Source organism: Antedon mediterranea, chromosome 6 (genome assembly GCF_964355755.1).
Source record: "Antedon mediterranea chromosome 6, ecAntMedi1.1, whole genome shotgun sequence".
Lineage (NCBI taxonomy): Eukaryota > Metazoa > Echinodermata > Crinoidea > Comatulida > Antedonidae > Antedon > Antedon mediterranea.
Genome location: NC_092675.1, coordinates 9,873,652 through 9,895,421, shown reverse-complemented (window position 1 = coordinate 9,895,421; position 21,770 = coordinate 9,873,652). Strand labels below are relative to the sequence as shown.

General features: G+C 30.3%; 1 protein-coding gene and 1 non-coding gene across 2 annotated transcripts in view; one reads left to right on the top strand and one right to left on the bottom strand.

Annotated features, from left to right (window-relative positions):
- LOC140052266 (uncharacterized) overlaps positions 1-21,770 on the bottom strand; it is a 32,947-nt gene that overhangs the window by 10,425 nt on the left and 752 nt on the right. The gene's annotated exons all lie outside the window — the stretch shown is intronic.
- Trnay-aua (transfer RNA tyrosine (anticodon AUA)) lies at positions 7,616-7,688 on the top strand. The gene has a single exon. It is a non-coding gene; the product is annotated as a tRNA-Tyr (tRNA).

The following is a 21,770-nucleotide window of genomic DNA, read 5'->3' as shown; positions in this document are numbered from 1 at the left end:
GATATAATATATACAAAAATACAGTATGCCAACAATGAAAGAAGGATAAAAGGAAATAAAATCAGAAAGAGAGAAACAGGTGTTTTTTTAAAAGAGATGTAATGGGGAGAACACACAAATTAACAAATTGCTTTTATTTTTGTCTTTAGTTATAATAAAGCATTTGTTAAGAATATCACTTGTTATGTATGCTTGTTTTGAAAGACACTGTAATGTCCACAATTTTAAAAGTTATATTGGTGATGTATAAATGCTCATCAAAATTATAATATAAAATTTATTTAACTGTTTATGTCAGAAATATATCCACGTACTTGAATAATTTGTGTGACCTTCTTTATGAATTCAATGACCAAATATTGGTATTGTAGATCTATTGTTTAGTTGACTAACAATAGGACTATATTGAAAAGATTTTGTTCTTGTATACAAACCACAGGAGTATACAAGTCTTATAAGATATGGCAAAATCTGTGGTTAGTTACTAATTGTAAGTGATGTTAATATTAATATTACTGTATTATTGTTGTCAATCACAAAGGTGAAGTTTTTAGAATCGTTTCTAAAGTCATTTTTTCAGGAAGTAATACAGAATTGAATTGCCATCTAAATACTTCCGATGTGTTTCTATTGATCCTCCCCAAAAAGCGCTTTTAATAACCATTTAGTGGTGGTGTAGATACTTGTTGTTTTACAAGAGTGTTTCATTGAAGCTCACATAACTTTTTATAATTAAACAATATAAAAGGAGACAATTTTGTAGTAGAGTAGTATAAAAAAACAAGAATTAGAAGACTTGTTCAAAAAAGAGAGAAAATTTAAGTCTTGGGAAAGTTAAGTCTCTTACAAAAATAAGTGTAGTTTATTTAATGAATTACATTTTTCCAGCGAGAAAAAGCTTTCAGCATCATTACAAGCACACACCGTTATTGTTCCTCATTAAAAACAAACTTGTGCCAAGGTTCAATATGCTAATTTCAACATTCACTGCCATATGGAGTCATATTCCTTCTCTGGCAATATTTTACTGGATATTTATCTAATAACCATCACAACCAATGAGAATTTTTATTTTCACACTTCATTTAAATACATATTAAAACAATGTCTTTGTTTTGAAAGAAGTTAGTTATTTTGGTATATAAATGACATATAATTTACAGTTAGGATTTTTTCCACACTAGGGTAGTGTTTCAAGTAGACTATTATTATAATTTGTTTACATGAATAAATGCAAATAAAGTTTATGAGTTTATGAAATTCTTCATTTAATCATAAATGATCTGGTTTATTTTCATATTACTTTCATTGGGCCTGTTTCTGCTGCAACTGCTTAAAATACGGTATAAAAATACGGTATAAAATACGGTATTTTTTATACCGTATTTTTTAGTACCCCGTTTCTGCTAACAATACTTCTTGGGTGGTCGTGTTAAATTTCATCTTTTTTAACCCAAATTGCCATTCATTTATTTGATCGATAATTAAAAGTCGCAATAAAGGAAGTTTTACGTCTCACTTTCAACAACCTAGCCCTAGTGATAGAGATGTTGTGAGAGCACAGAAAACATCGTAATGGGGACAATTAATTCGTTCCCTCCCCGAGTTATTGTATTTTGCAATGTTGTACTGCTTCGCAGGCTCTTCAGCTTTGAGTTTACTTGCTTTGGAGACCAGTCTATTCCATACTCCTGCTTTATTTTTTTAGAAATGTCTTTATAAATGTGGTTGTCCCTTTTATTACCTTTTAGTTGGCCAGACATTTTAGCTTCCCCACACACATTTATTTAGTAAAACTGTGACGTCTTCGCTCCACATTTTCGCCGAATATATCTATACACGTGTGTAAAGCAGCTGACAGCGACAGAAAATAAAAATACGAATGTTGACCTTTTGTCATGTAAAAAAAAAATACGGTATTTTTTATTGGCAGCAGAAACGGGTACGCAAAATACGGTATAAATTTGTAAATACCGTATTTTATCCACAAATTTTGTGGGGAAAATACGGTATACAAAATACGGTATATTTTTTATGAGCGCAGTTTCTGCTGCCAAAAATATACCGTATATATACGGTATTCAAAAAATACCGTATAATATACGGTATTTAGTTGGCAGCAGAAACAGGGCCATTCTCAACCTTATTACCACCAGTACCATAACATCAAATACACAAGGATAAAGTTTCTATATGGCTGTAAATTTATACATATTAATAAATAAATAAAAAATAAGCAACTTCTTTTTTGTAACCGATGAGTCATCACATTTTTGAGTTACTGAAGTTCATTTAACTTACATTTAATTGGTCTTTAGTAAACAATTTTTCCAAGGCTTTTAATTCAATGTATTGTGCAATATCCTGTTTTTCTACAGCACCTTTCTCTCAATCCCCACAAACATTAACACACCTACACTAAATAGTATCTAAACATGCTCATTTTAAACATTTTAACAAACAATACTTTAATCATGACAATTTATAGTTGCTTCATACAGTATACTATACTTTTGGAACCAAACAGTCATGAATCAGGGGTTGGCCGTGAATCAGGGGTTGGCCGTGAATCAGGGGTTGGCCGTGAATCAGGGGTTGGCCGTGAATCAGGGGTTGGCCGTGAATCAGGGGTTGGCCGTAGATATTAACACTCATTCGTTTCATGAGAAAGTGCCTCTTAAATAGGAGGAGTTCTACTGTACTTAGCAATTCACAAATTCCAAATAACCTATTGATTGATTATATATATTGGGTTATTCATTTAGGAAAGGAGCACATTTTTATATATCTAAATCTAATTTCTATCTTCATATATATTTTTTCAATTTAATGACTAAATGGTTAGATATTTTTATAATTGTGAATTGCTTTTTAAAATATATCTTAAATTAATTAGTAATACAGTATTTACTCTATTATGATTAATTTTATTATTATTATTGTTATTATTTATAACAGGGTATTTTATATAAGTAATATTTGTTTATTTATTTTTTATTCTCTGATTAAAATAAAAAATGTTGAAAACATCAGGTTTATTAGTCATACACAAATATCATGATTACGTAAATAAAATATGCACCTGTCTTTATATCCCTAGGGCTTGATGTCATCTGTGTTTCACAACTACAGTGTATGATAGCATTACATTGCTAAGAAGTTTACTTAAGTACCAGCTTTGAAAATCATCATCATGATGAAATTGCTTGGGTGGCTAACCACAGAGGGAGGATGCCATTAATCATCACTTAAAATCATCCAACAAATATGCTATTTTGACTTTTCTTCTCTAGTCTTGAGAGAATATAACATCTTAATCATTTTTATTTTTTGTTGCATAAGTTACTATAGAATCTATTGAAAACAAAAATTTTAAATTTTTAGTTTTTACATTATTTGGCCTACTGAAGAACAATTATATTATTTTAACAGATACAAGTAACATTTTTGTAGTAGTAAGAAACATTAATGCCTATTGTTTTAATTGTATTCCTTGCCGCTCATTTATAGTTTAAAATAAGCAAGGTAACTCCAAATTAAAGAGGCACAACTCATTGAGAATGTTACACTTTGATCTATTTGATTCTAATACTATAATAACTTTACAAATTTAAAATGTTTGGTCGATATTTTTTGTCTGTGTTTAAACATACAAACTAAGGCTTATATCCACTTTAAAAGTACAATAGACGAATTTCCTTTTTTTATTATATAGTGAATGAAAAATATTTGTAATTTCCCTAATTTCTGCTGTACTTGCAAAACAAACTTGTTTTTCTCAAAACATAGTTGTTCTGACCTAGAATAGATAGGGCTTATACTGACCCGAATAATGTTTAATACACAGTGTATTGTATAAAGTATTTGTAACTATTGTGCTTGAATTCCACTATCGATCATTGACACAAACCACTGCTGGTCATATACAAAAGGTATTCTGATTTTTCAAGTATTTTCTCTTATTTTTTGACCTTGGAACTTTACACAATAATAAGCCATACAGCATGACTTCTTTTGTACAATTTATTTTAAATTACTATCTGTTGTTCTGTTGATGTTATTTACCTAGACTGTCTGCTCCCCGAACCCTAAAATCTTTGTGCCCCATTTTCATTCAGGACCAGATTAAAATGTGAAGGTTTTAAAACAGGTCATCCTAATGTCCTGCAAAGAATCTATTTTAAAATAGTGAATTGGAGATGATTTTATTTATTAAATCTTCCTGTTTTTTTTTTTTACTTTACTTTCTTTTTGTTTCACTTGTTCTACTATTCTTGATTTGCTCTTTAACCCAAAAGTATTAAATCAAACTTCATTGTTGTTTGTTTACTTGCCTTCCACATTAGTAGCATTTAAACAATACCTTGAAAATTAGGTATAATCTAAAATATCAGGAAGGTACAAATAATGTTTAATTTCTATTTAAAAGACAGTCAATTTATAAAATACATTGGGTTTTATTATTATACAACACTCATGCATATGCTTTGCATTTACATACATTATAGCAAACAAATTTTATCAGTGAGGCTTATATCCTAATAAATATCATGTACTGAAGCCTAATATATTTACAATAATTGATGGGTCAAATAAGCCTTTATCGCAGCTTCTCAGCCGTTTAACATAAATGCATGTTAATACACTGAATTCGGCATTCGAAAAATATACAGATAGATATGATAACTAATGTATTAAAGTTGTTCTCTGTTGATTGGTTTATATTCATAAGGTGTACACATTCATCATTTTGGAATAATATTTTGTTAGCATTCTTGCTAAAATATTTTTGTAAACTTCAGAATTGCAAATACCATGCATATGAAACTAAATTACTTTTCCAGAAATGTGCAAGGTGTTATTTATCTGTGCACAAAAAGTATTTTCAACAATCTTTATACTATATTATAGAGAAAACAGCAAAAACATAGTATCTTCAAAGAATTAAAAAAAAAACAGATAAAATTAAGCACTTGGAAAGCTTCAGCAATTTTTGGCCTTTCTAAAACTGGATGAATTAAACACAATTAAAGTAAAATCTCTTATAATCTACACTAAGCTTAGTTGGACACGCTTCTCCCAAAATACAATGAAGGAATGAATATATTTAGAATAATTGAGAATATTGTTCATGACAGTTTATCTACTGGTCATAAACACTTAAAAACAAACATGTTATTAACAATACTCAACGAAGTGACCAGACTAAAAGCTGCCTGATCAATTGTTTAAAAACAACAACAGTACATGCAATCAAAAGTATCACTATTTTCAATTAACATAATTTAACATTATTGAAAGATTTAGGCTATTGGTACAAATAGCATTAAACCACAAATGTGCATTTATTATTAGTAAGTTGTCATAAAAGAACAAATAATTTTGTACCATATATCTAGACATTTTTTGTTAAGTCTATGTGACTTAAAAAAAACAAAATAAAGAATCTCCCCTGATGTGAAAATCCTGCCTCTACGATAACAATTTGGGTGATACATAGATACACATAGGTATAATATAGGTATATAGTCACATATAATATGTGACTATATCAACTGAATGTTGAAGCATGTTTTTCTCAAATTTATTTTGGTATCAAGTAGACGAGATGTATGACTTTCTTTTTATATGAGATTGGAACAACTTATTTATTGATCACTGTAAACATAGCAAGCTTGAATTAAACTGTTCAGAATACCTTGCCTGCTGAAACGGTTTAAATTATTGTTATTATAACGTCACATCACATTTCAACATGGTAAACACAATTTTGTTATTGCATTTCTCAATATTGTCAATTGGGATAATTTCCTAAACAATGCAAAATCGTGTGAAAAATATCATTATTTTACTGTATATTAAATTTGTTAAATAAGATAAGATAAGATAATATAAAATAAGATAAGATAAGATAAGATAAATCTTTATTGTCATGAACACAACAAGGAGAACATGAAATTGGTTTCCTTGATGCTTAAAAACACATACAATATATAAAACATTAAAAATATCAATATAATACATTAAAACTATATGCAGTAGTAAACAAGTAAACAAACTATCTTTGGAATGTTGTGTTGGAAACATGAACAGAGTTGTGATATATCTAAACAAATTTGGAATAACTAAAGTTAAGTTACTTAAAAATTAAAACATTTAAATTGTTTTATTGATTTCAATACATATTATGTTACAGCCCAATCACTTTTAGTTTAGTTTCATCCCTTCTATGGGCCTGTTTCTGCTGCAACTGCTCAAAATACGGTATAAAAATACGGTATAAAATACGGTATTTTTTATACCGTATTTTTTAGTACCCCGTTTCTGCTAACAATACTTCTTGGGTGGTCGTGTTAAATTTCATCTTTTTTACCCAAATTGCCATTCATTTATTTGATCGATAATTAAAGGAAGTTTTACGTCTCACTTTCAACAGCCTAGCCCTAGTGATAGAGATGTTGTGAGAGCACAGAAAACATCGTAATGGGGACAACTAATTCGTTCCCTCCCCGAGTTATTGTATTTTGCAATGTTGTACTGCTTTCGCAGGCTCTTCAGCTTTGAGTTTACTTGCTTTGGAGACAAGTCTATTCCATACTCCTGCTTTATTTTTTTAGAAATGTCTTTATAAATGTGATTGTCCCTTTTATTACCTTTTAGTTGGCCAGACATTTTAGCTTCCCCACACAAATTTATTTAGTAAAACTGTGACGTCTTCGCTCCACATTTTTGCCGAATATATATCTACACGTGTGTAAAACATCTGACAGCGACAGAAAATAAAAACACGAATGTTGACCTTTTGTCATGTAAAAAAAAAAACGGTATTTTTTATTGGCAGCAGAAACGGGTACAAAAAATACGGTATAAATTTGTAAATACCGTATTTTATCCACAAATTTTGTGGGGAAAATACGGTATACAAAATACGGTATATTTTTTATGAGCGCAGTTTCTGCTGCCAAAAATATACCGTATATATACGGTATTCAAAAAATACCGTATAATATACGGTATTTAGTTGGCAGCAGAAACAGGGCCTATTTTTGCTGATTCCTATAAAATCTATTAATTGATAAAACAGAAATATAGTTCTGGAAATTCAATTTCAGTAAGTATGAATGAATTTCAATATAAGGATGTATGTTTAGATTTAAAAGAATTACCAAATAAAAAAAAAATTAAAAAAAAAAAAATTGAAGTTTAGTAATAACCTATTTTAAAGTTTAATTTTGAGAATTGAATTGATTTACATGTACCTGTTTTGCAAATTGTATACTATACTACTACTATATTTTATACAATATCAACCACTGCACCAAAACTATTTAAATGAAATATGAACAACTATACTATATGATATTGTATATTATATTAAATTATTTTGTAAAAGAATGAACTAGTTTAATAATAAAAAAAGTAAAAAATGTATAAAAATTAACTGTAACCTCGCAATTGATCTTTCTATGTACTGTACCTATATTCTGAACATGATGTCATAATTTATATTTAATAATTAATAATATAATATACATATACAGTATATATTTCCGCTGTACCACGCCGAGAATTTTAAAGAGTCGCTATCAAATCGGATTTGAAATATACCATGAAAGCCCCAGTGGTTTAATGGTTAGGACATCTGCATATAAAGCAGAAGGTTCCGGGTTTGAGTCTCGGTTGGGGCGACTTTTTCTCACAGATTTACTCATCCTATCGTTTCAAATTAATGTTCTTTGCCTGTTGTATTTATATTTGCCTAATGTGTGTATATATATATATATATATATATATATATATATAAATCCAAAGGCAAATTACTGAAAAAATGACAATGCTGTGGGTATCAGTGGCTGGATCTCAATGGAGATACAAAAATAAAAAGCGAAAAGCTAAATCAAAACGATAAAGTAAACAGCCAGAAAAGTTAGCAGAGCTTTCGGGCAACACTAGCCCTTCATCAGTGCAAGTGAAGGAATTTGGATAACGTCATAGTATAAAGCTGGCAAGTGCTGCCTGGGTGGACAGGAATATATAATACTAGCAATTATACCCGCCCCAGGGCGGGTTTCAAAATTAGTTTACAGCCTTCTCAGTACATAACAACCGACGGCCGTATCTGTCTATACTCACCAACCTCCACCCCTCTTCAATAACACCCCATACTCTTTCTTAAAAACAAATTCTTCCCAGTGATGGACAAATTCAATTTTAACCTAAGCTTCGAATTGAGAGGAGTATGCATAGCTACGATGGGTCTAATAATGGTTGAAGTACGTTGTAAATTGTGTAAATAAATAGGTGTCATATTGGTTGATAATTAAAATATGTAATTTAGATACTGCGGTCCCCCAGCCTTCTTTCTCCTTTCAGCACCCCAGCCACCATCAACAAACCTTAACTCCTCCCCTGGACAGTTCAAATTTAGTAACTTTTCCTAGTACAATCCAATCATATAGGCTACTTCATTACGCTAGTATTTTCGCTCCTCCTCCCCCTACAAACACACCCCAGATACACTGGGTGATGTGTGGAAGCCGGTTCCAGAACAGATTATGTTATTATCACTCCCAACCCATAATCCCTCAGTGGCAGTTTTCAAATGTAGTTTAAAACATTCCAAATACAGTTTCGGTCATTGTGATAGGCCTACATCCCCACCCCAAACTCCCATCCGCTTCCCAGGGATGATTAAATACTTTAACATTTTCCAACCACAATTCTGGTGTAAGCAATCAAAATCCCCACTATCCCCTGAACCCAAACTCCCAAACCCTATCTCCCAACCCCACTGGGTCTGTAATGAGACAATCCAAGAGACCGATACATAGCTGGATAATGGTAAAAGTACTTTGCTAAATGTGTAATTGAATAGGTGTCATATTGGTTAATGAATAAAATATCTATATCTATATTTCCCCAAACGCCTTGCTGAGGATAATTCAAATACTGTAAAACTTTTGTAGTATAATTTTACAATTCGATAGCCTACAGCCCCGAGCCCTAGCAAAAAATGACATCACAAACCACCACACCACCCCCCGCCCCCACCCCTCCTACAAAAACCGCAGGAGTCGGGGGAATTTTGTTAAATGTAGTTTAAAACCTTCCGGGTACAATTGCCATCATTTTGATACCCCATACGTATGGTTACGTACAGAAACAGGAATTTGTATAACGAACAAACATCAAAAGTGGGGAGTTTGACCACATTTTGGTCCCTAACTTGGATCCTAGGTGGCGGATGATGTTGAAATATAGCTTAGAACATTCCCGGTACAATTGCGGTCATTTTGATACCCCATATGTAAGATTATGTGCAGTAACAAAATTTTGTATAACGAACAAACAAACAGACAGACAGACAAACTCTCTCACTTATAATATAGATACTTATTCGGTTTGACTTATATTTTCCTTTTCCTTGTTATGTGAGTTTCTGTTAAAAGATGAATTATTTTAGTATCATTATTCCTGTGGCAACTCAATATATATACAAAATTCAATAAACAATAATAATATATATTAATATTTGATGTATTGTATTTACCTCATGTAAATTAGAACTCAATTCAGCATTTTTGTTGCTATGTTTTAATACTTATGTTTCAATTTGAATAAATAAATGTATAATCTACCATTTCCTCTGAAAGCTGGAAAGCAATTATGGTAAACAAACAAAAAACATAATAATGAATAGGCACCTATAGAATGTTCCATTCTTCAAGATAATAGGGTACATACTCATGCATTTACTCACCCACACCAAGCATTATAAAACTTTGTTGTACCGACAACAAAACAATTGTGTCTGAGAGTCGTGAATGTAACTTGACATACACTAAGCCAATAAAAGGGGTATTGCTAAACACCGCAAACCCCGCAAACCCCCGCAAACCTCCAAAAAAACATAGCAAACCCCACCGAACCAACATAAAAGTGATTGAATCATGTAGTGTACAACCCACTGGGTATATCAATGTAAAAAAAAAATTAAATTTCTACTGTTAACAACTTATTTTTGGGGTAAAACATCATTTTTTGGTCAAAAATGATTGTTAAACCCCGCAAACCTCCAAAAAACCATAGCAAACCCCACCGAACCAACATTAAAGTGATTGAATAATGTAGTGTACGACCCACTCGGTATATAAATATTAAATTTCTACTGTTAACTACTTTTTTGCGGATAAAACATCATTTTTTGGTTAAAAATTAGCAATCATTTTTGACCAAAAAATGATGTTTTACCCCAAAAATAAATAGTTAACAGTAGAAATTTAATATTTTTTATACATGGATATACCCAGTGGGTTGTACACTACATGATTCAATCACTTTTATGTTGGTTCGGTGGGGTTTGCTATATTTTTTTGGAGGTTTGCGGGGTTTAGCAATCATTTTTGACCAAAAAATGATGTTTTACCCCAAAAATAAATTGTTAACAGTAGAAATTTAATTTTTTTTTTACATGGATATACCCAGTGGGTTGTACACTACATGATTCAATCACTTTCATGTTGGTTCGATGGGGTTTGCTATGTTTTTTTGGAGGTTTGCGGGGGTTTGCGGGGTTTGCGGTGTTTAGCAATACCCCAATAAAAGAAGCTATCCAGACAGAATGTTGAATACAATCTTGAACCCACTATGCCCTGCACAGTTAATCGCCTCTTAAATCATTCAGTAAAAAAAAAATCTATAAAACACCACAATTTTTTATTTTCATGGGCAATAATAAATTTAGTTTTGGAACAACAATGAATGATTATATACAGTGCATTCAACACAATTATGTTAAAAGACAGACACTTGTATAATTATTACACTAATTACTATAATTATAAAATACTACATTCTAAAACCAAATCATTATTCCTTCTTTTTTTTCTTCAACGTTTATTATAAAACAGCAAAATGGCTTATAAAAAGTCATATTTTATTTATCTCAACATTTCCCATGTTTTAGAGGATAATACATCTTTAAATTTTGGAGGTTTGTCTTTAATATAACTGTAATTTCCTTTATATTGTTAAAATATCACAAATAATTATTTGTACTAATGACTAATTATATTTTCATTTTCTTTCAAAGCTGTTTTTAAGTCTTTAATTCAGCATTATTTTAATATTCCTTTGTTACGAATAATCCAATTGATTTGGAAATATGTAATTATGCATGTAAGCGTGCAATTTGACACTAACAGAGAATCATCTCCATACAAAACATTAACAATTAATGTGAAGTACAGTCTATTATACATAATGAGTTTAGGTATGCTCACAACATTAATAATCATTGCAATTGTATGATACTTATAGAAACAAGTCAGTTGTGCGATAGGGAAGGGGTACCACAGCCTAGTACGGTTGGTGAAAGGGAAGGGGTACCACAGCCTAGTACGGTTGGTGAAAAAGTCCAGTTTTCATGTACTGAGTCTGAATATCTTGCTTATGACATGTACACTTGGAGAACCCAGGAACCGGGTAACTATCAAGGTACTGTATGGTGTTATCTGACTCACATTAAAGTTATTTTCCAACATTTCCATGGAATAAAAATTCAGTGCTTGAATTATTACTGAAAGGGACTACACTGCAAAACAGATGCCATCTATGATCAGAATAACCAATTATGTTTTGTTTCAATGAATGAACTATAGACTAGAGTCAACAAACAAGTTATTTTATCAGGTAAGCTGTTTGCATATAGCACACAGACATCTATATGGGACGACTAGTTTTTCCTAACAGAAATCTTCCCTTGTATAACATAATATTTACTCTTGTTTTTGCTAAGTTGTTGACATTATAACCCTTGGTAAAAGTCAATAAATCTTCACTGACCAGTAAGGGAAAAACATCACACTTTATTATCCACAGTTTAAAGCTGATTTCTACTTCACATACCTTACAGTATAATCAATACATTATTTTAAAATTGGTACAGTATTTTTGGGCAGTAGATGAAAATAACCAAATCTAATACTGAATCTATCTTATACAGTGTACACTAAATAATAGATTGTTCAATACTGTTGAGTTTTTCAGCAATGCAATACCTTTTGTTTGTTCTTTTAATATACATTGTGAATACTGTTATTGGTAATGCACATAAACCAGCCCTGAATAATATATATTAATTCAGAATTGTTGAATCTTAACATTAATTTAATGACTGATAAATATTGCTTAATTATATAACATTCGCTAAGAATTAGAGATGTTCACATAATTTGTTAAATTCTCCTCATTTATACACCTTTTTTAATACAAATTGTTTAATCTAAAACATTAAGTTAATGACTGCTAAATATTGATTAATTATATAACATTCGCTAAGAATTTAGAGATGTTCACAAACTTAAATTTAACATACTGTTAAATTCTCTACAGCATATACCATAGAATTATGGATGAGTTTAAGTTGCATAATTTATGTAGTCACATCATACTGTACACTTAACATTGAATCATCAATATAAATGTACAAACTATTTAAGTACACACATTACTGCAAACATGCTCGTTTTATTCTGTGGCATTCACACATAAATTTTCCCATCATCACATCCAGAAAGTAAGTCTTTTTTTAAGCAGAAAAGAGGTGACTGGAGGGTCATGCATGTCATATAAGCATTCCATCTCTTCAACTATGTTGTTGTTGTTGTGATGTTCTCTAGATATAGGTTGATATATATTTGCTATGACCTAACAGCAATTTAAAATCGGCACATATTGGAATGCTGATCACAAAAGCACGTAACTATAAAAGAGTGATAATCGGTTTCATCAACATATTATTCAATGTTGTATAATGTACACTGAAACCTCTACTTAGAATAATCAATTAGAAACTTCATAATCCCTACTGAAAGACTTTTTCTATCTAAATTTTTTTTAAATAAAAAAACAGTGAAAACTTCTGCAATAATAACATTAACATCTTAAGAAAAGATATCCCACTGTAGAGGACAACTTTAATAGTTAGGTCCAAACCACATAAGGAATGTTTTCTAAAATTTTAATAAAAAAGCTACACAATAAATAATTGGATTTTATCTATCACATCATTGGACATGTAAAATAAGCAAGCATTACTTCAAAGGTGACAAACAAAAATGATGATAATATAATTACATTATGTATTCTGTAATGTGTTGATAATATAACTGTAGAGTAAATTTATAGCAGTGTAATTAGGATCAATAGTTTGTTATGTTATTTATAGAAGCAGAAAGAAAGAAAAACATAAAAACCCTTCCGTATCTAGTCATTGATTATCACTCATTTTCTGTTAAAGTAAATCATCCCTTTGCCGATCATCTGTAATAATACATAATCCCGAAGATACAGTTAGCTGGTAATCAATTCTATCGGTAAACAACTTCAGAAACACTTCATATGAATAAATATCCGAAGGGATACCATGTTCGCTTAAATTGAAGCAGAAAATTAAAATGCAGTCACAGAATAGGATTAATATCACATCAATATAGTCTTTAGATAGATAACTTCATCTTGGTAAATTTTTTGCGAGGTACTGGATGATTCTTAATAGGCCTCACAGATATTTCAGATATGATGCTCACTAATGGTGTATAATCTTAAATGAATACATCACTGTACTTGTTTGACAATTTCAGATATATGGAAACGGAGAGAATGTTGATCATTAAACCATCACAACTATTATTCCACTTTAATATATACTGTAGCTTGCATATTGGTTAAATCATAACTATTAATTTTTCCGTGGTTAACTTTAAGTCCAAATTACCGTACACCTTTTTACAATAAATAACATTAAAGTAATTAAAAAGACGGTCTCTTGACAAAGTAGTTCTACTTTTTCCCCTTTACCAAACATCCCATGATGCTTTATCTTTCTACCGGTAATTATATTTTTTTAAAGAATCAGTAAATTATTCTTCAGGCTAATATTTTTGCAGGTCAAAAGGTTATGGTGTTTTTGTACTAATTTGGGTTTTTTATGCACATTGTTTTAAACGAAACGATTTAATGGTTTTAAATAATTTTTGAAATGCTAGATGGTTTAGTCAGCTGAGCGCTATACTACTGTATGCCCAAAGTAGCTTCTCAATGTTTAATAGTAATCGTTATAGCAACTTTAATATAAATATTGTTTCAAGGTGAATTAGTTACTATAGAAGCTATGGCAACCAGGAAGTAGAAACCACAAAAAAAAAAATTAGATTCAGAAAATGCAAACATTATTGTGAACTTCATGAAAGTCTGCGTGCCATTGGATAGTATCACCAGATAGATTAGGATCCCAAATCAGTGGTAGTTCTACTGTACAGATTCTCTACCAAACTGAATTGAGCAAATTGGGATAATTCAACCATGCAGTTTAATTCAAATATATCTGCATGCAATGTGAATCCTCAGATTTACTTTGTAAATCAAGTTATAAATAAGTAGAAAGGCAGGAAACTACATTTGACATTTACATAATGTTACAAAATGATCACATTGCTCTACTTTGCTACCAATATTCTAAAAATGATATTGTTATGGTTTTTATATCCCAGCGGATTATTTTAAAACATTTGTTTTTTTAGACATCTTTTATGATATAATATACTACAGTTTACTTAATATAACTGTTTTTTCCCCTACCTATATGATCACTATTTTGTTAAATGTTAAAATTGATTTGCTTTACGTATTACTTTTTTCACCTAGTTTAGGATCTCAGTTCAATATCAATTGATGTATGTAATTCATAAGGGATGGAGATTGACGAAATCTGCATGTATTGACGAGTCATACGGAAATTGCAATATACTGTATACTTATCTCTCGCTATTCTATTTCATAATGGATGCGTCATTTATTAAAATCAACAATCGTCTTAACACCTTGTGTAACATTGCACACTTTCGGTGCCAATTTAAAACTTCATGCTGAAATCACCAATAAGCTTAAGCGCACAACTCTTGCGCTATTTATACAGATGTCCACGGACTATATTGTTGGATACGATTAAAATCAACATCCCTAACGCACCTCGACAATATATGGTTAGACATGCTTCACTGAACAAATCTGATACACTACTGGTGAAAAGCATAGTAAGCATGGAAAACCCTTTTTGATGGAGAACCTTAACACTGATCTCTCTCTTTCTTTACACATACTAGAATTTAAAGAGGTATTGTCAACCAAATATATGAAAAATTAAGATTACTTAAATCATACTTTGTATGAGGTTATTTTGTAGTTTTAATAAAGTTAAACAGTATTTCCTTAGAAAAAAAATGTTTTCAATTATTAAAATGACAAAGTAAATGGCTGGCGGCTAATTTGATTTTTTTTTTTAATTACATTTTTTTTCAGGTACCGTAAATATTTTTTTTTCGACCAAATTTTTGGTCAAAGTGGATAACTATTATTTGACATTAAAATGGCATATTTCGAAAGAATTATTTTGTCAGGGGCAGAATACATCTTTAATCTTTTAACTTTATATCTTGCTTATCATTTAATATTCATTATCTAATTTATGTTGTAAATCTCACAATCATTATAAATGATATAATCTTAATATTGTCAACAATAAATATAAAATTTCATCGGAAATGTATTCATATATTATTGATACTATTAATAATATTCCAATATATATTAATTTTTTCAGAATGTTTTTATGTTATTACTTTCTGCAGGAGGAATATTTTAATAATCCTATTATCCATTCATTGTTCTTTGTTTGACGGAAGGCTTCTGAGTGCATTAGCTGTAACCATTCAAACTGATGGCTCGACATGGTAGTATTCAATTCCATACAATTTCAAGTAAATTGTGGGATCTATGACAAAAATAGTTCATCTTCTTTTGATTTAGGTCGATATGACTTACTATTTCCAAATAAATTTCATTTTAATATGGCATATAAAAAATGTAGAGTTGTATATTTCAGGTTTTTTCATTACAAAAACAAAGGTGTAAAACTTACAGAAATGTATTTAGTAGAATTAATTTGAATTTAGATGAAACAGATTTGTTTTCGAAAATTTAATCTTTCAGGTAAAGTAGAAGGCCTGCTAATCACTATAAATTAATCTGTATGCAAATTGATAAAGCAAGTTGTTTACTAGGAGTTCCCTAGACTAATTAGTCAGTTCTGTTATTCAGCATACTATGTATGGGTCCTGAGGCTCAGACAATACAGCACAACAGCTAATGCTGCTTTGTTTTTCTCCATTTTAATTGCCAGATTTGTTCTCATGGGGCCCTCGGATTGCTGATTCATAACTTTCTCTTGGGACCAAATGAAAGCTTGTTTCAGATATCTATACTTTATTATAAATAATTTATCTGTATGTTTTGATACATTAAATTTTATGATGGAAGTTACATCTTCTTGTTTAGAACTCTTTGTATAAACACAATTGTACTAGAAGACTAAAGAGTTTTTTTTTTTTTTTTTCTTTTAATTAATAATGCATGACAAAACATTAGATTTTGGTTAATAATTTACTTCAATAGACAAAAACCTCAAAATAATATTACAGCATACATAAAAAACCATTACCATATAGATCAGGACAATTTCATAGAAATAAACTATCTCTATTATTATTACTGTATGATGTATGCCTATTAAAGGGCCTGTTTCTGCTGCAACTGCTCAAAATACGGTATAAAAATACGGTATAAAAATACGGTATTTTTTATACCGTATTTTTTAGTACCCCGTTTCTGCTAACAATACTTCTTGGGTGGTCGTGTTAAATTTCATCTTTTTTACCCAAATTGCCATTCATTTATTTGATCGATAATTAAAAGTCGCAATAAAGGAAGTTTTACGTCTCACTTTCAACAGCCTAGCCCTAGTGATAGAGATGTTGTGAGAGCACAGAAAACATCGTAATGGGGACAATTAATTCGTTCCCTCCCCGAGTTATTGTATTTTGCAATGTTGTACTGCTTTCGCAGGCTCTTCAGCTTTGAGTTTACTTGCTTTGGAGACAAGTCTATTCGATACTCCTGCTTTATTTTTTTAGAAATGTCTTTATAAATGTGGTTGTCCCTTTTATTACCTTTTAGTTGGTCAGACATTTTAGCTTCCCCACACACATTTATTTAGTAAAACTGTGACGTCTTCGCTCCACATTTTCGCCGAATATATCTATACATGTGTGTATACAGCGACAGAAAATAAAAACACGAATGGTGACCTTTTGTCATGTAAAAAAAAAATACGGTATTTTTTATTGGCAGCAGAAACGGGTACAAAAAATACGGTATAAATTTGTAAATACCGTATTTTATCCACAAATTTTGTGGGGAAAATACGGTATACAAAATACGGTATATTTTTTATGAGCACAGTTTCTGCTGCCAAAAATATACCGTATATATACGGTATTCAAAAAATACCGTATAATATACGGTATTTAGTTGGCAGCAGAAACAGGGCCATAGATATTGGCACTATATCGCCATTCTGTACTGTGGCATCCAACTGGTAAACAACACAAGGAGACAATAGAACTGAAGTTCAAATGAATCTACCTGTAAATAGACAAAATTCCAAAGGATCACGATAACAGCTATTCAAGTACACAGCTTTCAAAATGCAATACTGTATTGGTACAAACATTGCGGTATTGAAGACAATAGAAAAATAATGTTTAAGAACAAATTGTATAGCTCACTGTACAAGCTGCTGAGAGGTACAGGTACATTGAATCACATTTTTTAATACAAATGTAAACTTAAATTATATAATTATAAGTCTTTTGGACAGCATTTCGACCAAAAAAAAGGCATGAGTTTGTACTGTGGCTTAAAAAATAAATTGTGATGTTACCTAAATAGAAATTTGGTAGGTCGGTTGGATTTTTTAAAGCTTATTTTGTGTTCAAATGACATAGCATGAGGTCCTTTATGCTCACTATTGATTGGTCAAAAGAAAAAAAAATGTACAATGTGTTGAAACAAATGTCTTCTTGATCCATCGCTCCAAAATTCAGAGTCCAAATCAATTAGAAATTCAATTCTTTAATTTTCAACAATGTTTTTCTCAGGGCACCGGACCGAATCCAGGCGTGATGTGAGAGCAGCTTAAAACACAAAATATTTTGAACTGCAATGTTAGAAAATCTAGTTATTACAACTACTTAATAAATAAATACAGTATAATATATTTGTTGTTAGAAAAGTACTACTGTACTAAATTGTTATATTTGTCTGAATGGCATTTTAATTGGCATATAATATATAATATTGTCACAATTTTGAACTTTAGCCTAACCATAGAGATATCATAAATGATGAAATTACCAATATTGTCATAAAGATTACATGTTTATCAATTAAAAACTAAGGAAGTGGTTAGGTGATAACAATCAATTTCAGCATTATCATTTTACAGTAGTGCATGTGCTCAGTTTAAATACTCTTACTGATCATTAATATTGTATGTTATAAAAAAAAGTAATTTTAAACATATCTGCATACAGTACTGTATACAGTATATTATTATTATTTCAGTAACTTTCACACAAGTAATAACATTAATTTATCCTTAGTACTAGGCCTACAGAATACATTGATAGGTCTATCGATTCTGTGGTGCATTTTAAGTCAAATTTTTTAGCATAATATTACTGTAGTCAAAAAACATGGCGGAAAATAGGACAAACCATTATACCAAGAAAGCATTTTTGTCTGCAAAAACTATACACAACAACTCTATGATTTACTCTATTATAAGCCACTGCACTATGATTTATTATATCCTACAACAATTACTGTCCAAAAAAGACCAGCACATCTCTTTTGATGAAACTACTGGTATTCTGGAAAGATCAAAACAACTTTTATTACCAGTACTCTGAGGTCTATCTTGATACATAACAGTATTTTAAACTAATTCAGCATTCAATAAATCACTCATACTACAGTAATATTAGCCTAGGCCTATAATGTTTACATAATCAAAAACAATATACCCTTTTTTTTAATAAAGAACCAGTAAATTGTTTGCAGGCTCATATATTTTAAGGTTCTAGCCTTAAAATGTTATTTCCACTCTTATTTCATACATAAACACGCCATGGTTTTTCTAACAATATATATTTTGTTTTTAAATAATATATATAATATCTTTACTGTTTTAATATTGAGTGTTCCCGAATGACAAATTATTCTTTAATACAAATATTTGTCATGGTTACTCAAGCTTAAAGAACATAATAAATTTACTATTCACCATTTTATAAACATTCCTTGTTTTTGTCATTTAATATTATTTTTCTGCCTGTTTTACTTTATGGTTTTGATTTTGCAGCTTGCATATTTTTTTTTGCATCTCCATTGAGATCCAGCCACTGATACCCATTACATTGTCAGTAATTGGCCTTTGGATTGTCAGTAATAATACTAAAATAAAAATCTATACAATAATTAGTGGATTGTTTACCAACAGTGCTGGCTAAAAATAGCTGTAAAATGCTATTGTTAATTTTCTCATAAGTCTCTCGGCAGATTGTTGAGCTATAGCTTGATTTGTTTACAAGCAGAAGCTTGTTAGCAATCTGGGATAATCCTTGGGGGAAATGGTCACATTGCAGGCTAGCAGTGACCCTGAATAGTAACATTGACTGGGCTTTTCAGCTGTCCATGTGACTGAGTGTATATTCTAAATAGAAAATGAAGTTTCATTTTCTTAATTTTTACATGAAAACTACAGAGCTTGGTTCTCGATAGGAAAATAAAAATTGGTCGCAACGCAACATACTGAACTGTACTAAAACATGAGGACATGATACATTCCATTCTTTTCAAGACAAGTTAATTCATCATTTTAGCTTCTACTGTACATAGAAATAGGTATTTCCACTATTGTGAACGTAACAGCATACTGTATTGTAAGGGGTTGTAAAAATTGCATCAAATTCAATAATTTTAATAGTAGAACTGCCTGTGTTTTAAAAATAATGTCCAATAAATGGATATTAGAAAGGAATGTTTAATTATACTTATAGATTATATTATTACGGGATGAATTACAGTACTGTAAAAGGTATGAACATTGATCGTTGGTATTTACTGTACATCAATTTAAACGCTTTTATCTTTAAACTTTTGAGTGCAATTTTTTAATATTCATCGAACTACTTGTTGACAAATATAGATTATATAAAACTGGTTCTAAAACTGGGATAGGCCAGCTTTAAAACAATAGGATTTAACAGCTCAGTTGTTTTTGTCAAATTGCTATTAAATTCTGAATACTCAATACCACTGTGCTCTTGTAAAAGATGATTTATGTATTATGGAGAGCTAAGCTATTTACAACAGGAAAAAGCTCACCTAGCAGGCCTTTACCAGACTTGTTTAGTCTAAGCACCTTGGTCTAACAAATGTCTGAAACAATGTGTTGTTTTAAAAAGCATTTTTTTTAAACATAGTAATTTTAACTCCAATATTATATAGCAATGAATCACTTATTGTCACTGGAATAAATGTAATGTAAAAGATGCAATTTACAATATAGTTTCAATAAAAATAAAATTTTTGCAATTGTTAGGACCTTGTACTGACCCTACAGTATATGTGGGTCCACAAACTTAGTTGTGAAATTTAAAATTACTGTATATTAAATGCCAGATCATTATTATAACACACTACTGTAGTGTACGGAATACAGCAGATCATTTTTGTAAAAACAAAATATAAAAATAGTTTCATTGATCAATTTCATTTGCTAATAGAAAAATATTAAAAAAGAGCATATCCCTCTACATCTGACAGATGTACTGTATGAAATAAACAGCTAAATTGTAAGATGTAACACACTTGTATCCTTTGTAATTGTTAACCTAATTAAAGTTAACAATTATAGAAATATAGTAGTCTGGTATTGAAGTAAATAATATGGTTGTTAGTAACCTGCTATATACTATGCAATAGTTATTAAGTTGATAATTGGGTTTAAACCACATGAATAAAAATTTATAAGGGTATTCTTTGTTCTGTAAAAGCAGTAATACTCAGGTTGTTGCAGCTTGCCATGTGCTGCAAGGAAAGCATCATTAACATTTGGTTCCATTTTAATTACTAATAATAATTTACAAAAGAGGATAAGAAGACACATGCAATTTAAGGTTACTACTACGTATTTCAGTTATTATTTATACTTAAAACTTTAGTAACGAAAATATGGAAAACACAGATAAAGTGAAAATATTTTGTTTCCAATTTATACCTTAGTCTTTATCATCATAACATTAGGCCTACTATGTAATTTGAATTTGAATTTAATTTAATTTTTCATTTGAAAATAAAGTTGAATACAGGCCTACTGTATTTTGTTGGATTCCAGAAAAAAAAATAAACCTGGGCCTACAACTTGTCTGGTGAATATAGATCAATGCCACCTGGATAAAGCTAATCTAATAAAATGCACATTTAATATTAGAAAAACAAAAGAGATAGCAACAATCAACAATCCAAAACAGATGCCTTTTAGGGACATATATCACAGCAAGGCAGTATTCACTTTAAAGGAACCATTGCTTGACAAATTAATTGCTGTCTGGAGTAATTAGGTACATAACAAACAAATTATAAAGGAATTTGTTTTGAGTGATTCTGCTTGTTTGAGTTTTTAACCCTCTAAAAAATTGAATTTTTGTATCAATAAAAATCACTGGTTTTATATAAGGAAATTACTGTATTATTATCCATATGCTTTATTTCTTGAACTGAAAACTGATTGATGGGTGTGTGACAAG